General features: G+C 31.5%; 1 non-coding gene across 1 annotated transcript; it reads right to left on the bottom strand.

Annotated features, from left to right (window-relative positions):
• Positions 1 to 2,295: 2,295 nt before the first annotated feature.
• Positions 2,296 to 2,401, bottom strand: LOC121132124 (U6 spliceosomal RNA). Its single transcript, XR_005869232.1, has one exon. It is a non-coding gene; the product is annotated as a U6 spliceosomal RNA (small nuclear RNA).
• Between the last annotated feature and the right edge of the window lie 226 nt (positions 2,402 to 2,627).

The following is a 2,627-nucleotide window of genomic DNA, read 5'->3' as shown; positions in this document are numbered from 1 at the left end:
ATAAAAGTTTTATGAAGGTTTAAAAGGATACGAACTTGACTCCATCCGGGTTCAAACTTATGATAAAATGGATCTATAAAAAAGAAATTGATATAAACCAGGTCAATTATATCTCAATTAATATTTGTGCATCTAAGTATGATTTAATTGAAGCTGAGCTTCTATGTCGCTCATTTTTAAAAGAAAACTTCAGAAAAAAACCCAAAACATGCTTGGTTTTTTGTTCTAAATTTAAATAAATGTACTGAAATGCTCCTTTTCTCTGGTATGAACAGTGTGTCTAGAGCATTGACAAGGGATACATTTTTCTTGGACAAATTCATTGAAATCATGGACATCCCAAAAGTTAAAGGATATTCTATCAAATAATGAGATTGATCTAAAAGAGATCAAAGTATTTTATGCTGCTTACCGAGTGAGTTACCCATCATGATTCATGGCTTCGAATTTTATATTAATTCTTAAAATAAGCTTGGAGTCAGTCAACTCTGAGGGGATCAAACGTCTTGGATTCAGTTCAATTACTATAGAAAACCTAGATAATATAAAAACTGAGAGGTTGTTTTTTGATAAGCCAATATACATTGCTTCTGGTCCTCTTCATGTTGCATCCCTTGTGCTGGATCCATCCATATTAAACAATAATTGCGTAATATGAATTAATGGAATGAAAATTTGAAGATCGGGACGATAGTAAATCCACAAATCTAAAGAGAGGTCAAATTCCTCTACTCTTCAAACGAGTCCTTTAATCACTCCATATTTAGAAATAAAAGCAATTTTAACCTATAAAGTACTTATCGAAAGGAATGCTTTGATTGTTAATAATTAATTATTATATTCTTGTATGTAGTATAACCAATAAACGTTAATCGACCAGGAACATGATAATTCAATCTCAGAAATTAGAGTGGTAAATTATCATAATTTTCAGTACTTAAAAAAAAAAATGGTAGCTATCAGAAACATTTTTTAAGGAAGAACAACTTAGCTGTCATGGTGTGGTATAATAATAGCTACAACAAGCTCTGGACGTGGACTTTGATGTTGATCCTCAATTCTACCCTGAGTCCAGAAAGCACTTGGACGGATCCCTAACAAATCCTCACACGAACCCTTTATACATACTTAGATGTTATTTGTTCTCAAGAATGAAATTATAATGATATAACAGCTTCGGAAAATAAAAATACCTGTTCAGATTGCTAAATAGAAACAAAATATCGATCACTAGAAAATACTGCCTTTAGAAATCTAATTAAACTCGTTATTTTCTTACCCTTTATTAGTTAAAGTGTTCTTTAAGTAGACATGGACATTTCTATAAGTACGACGGGAAGGCAGAAGTGAGACTTATGTTATTTCTGTATTAAGACCCTATTTAACATCGGCTGTCTTTTATATCATTTAGAGTCGTGATCTGGAGTCGTGAGAGAGCCATGAACGTCAGAAATTTTAAAATATAATTCCGTGAGAGCTATTTAATATGTTCAACACAAATTCAAGTAAATATCTGCATTTTATGGAAGATCAACCCTTTTAAAGTACAATAATTCTCTAAAAAAAAAAAAAACTCTCCCAGTTTTACAGAGTGTTGGGAACGACCTGTTTTAATGTTGGCAATGAATAGTTCCAACTTCTTTTCAAATGCAAACACTGGTTGTTGAAGGGATTAATCAGTATTCCTAATGCCTTACATTTTCATATTGAGCTAGTTAAGATGTTCAGTCATGTCCATGAGAAAGTAAAACTTCAGGAGCCACTCAGTGTTAGCTAACTCAGGATGCTGGATGTTTTTCATTTCAAGAAAAGTCTGGATTTCACTCAGACAAGCTGCGAACGGCTGAGCACCTTCCCTCTTGACAACCAACGCACATCGCCATGAAAAAGCAGACTAGAACGATTATTCCCAGCTTATAATGAATAATTAATATGTTAAGGGAATTGTACAAAGTATATGTAACGTTAACTTGAAAGCTCTTGTGATAAGATTAATAATCAATTAAAGTAACATGATTATTATTTTTAATTAGTTATTTTGTAAGGATTAATATGTTAAATCTCCTTCTAGCAAAGATAAATTATTTTACAATATACAGAGCGGTAGAATTTTCCTAATTGTATTGGTATGTTTCATTTAAATGAATAAATGTAAAATCATTTAATTTAATATTAGAGGTGCAATAGATGGAAATCATATACTACGGATATACTCGCCAGTTTATTATGGATAAGAATATTTTAATTATAAGGGGTTTCATTCCATATGTATTACAATAATTATTTTCCTGTTTTTAAACATTAAATTAATTATCACTTTTTCGTGTTATTCGGGTACAAAAGCCGTACTAATCTTCTCTGTATCATTTCCTTTTTAATGTATGTACTTTTAAAGTAGCACCTTTAGTATTTTTTTTACAATAAGATTAATTATAGTTGTCATTGGATAAAAAGGCCGTCTTATTGATGGAAGAGCCCTTTCACATTCTCATTTTGGCAGATCTTTGATGGATGGGGCCTCAGATTGACCACCTCTTAAAAAACTTACCAAAAAAAAAGAAAGAAAAAAGAAACCTTATGTGCTCTTTGGAGGTGACGCCTTCCCTTTAAAACTCAATTTAATACGC

Source organism: Lepeophtheirus salmonis, chromosome 1 (genome assembly GCF_016086655.4).
Source record: "Lepeophtheirus salmonis chromosome 1, UVic_Lsal_1.4, whole genome shotgun sequence".
NCBI classification, from domain to species: Eukaryota; Metazoa; Arthropoda; class Copepoda; order Siphonostomatoida; family Caligidae; genus Lepeophtheirus; species Lepeophtheirus salmonis.
This window is presented reverse-complemented; position numbering and strand designations above follow the sequence as displayed.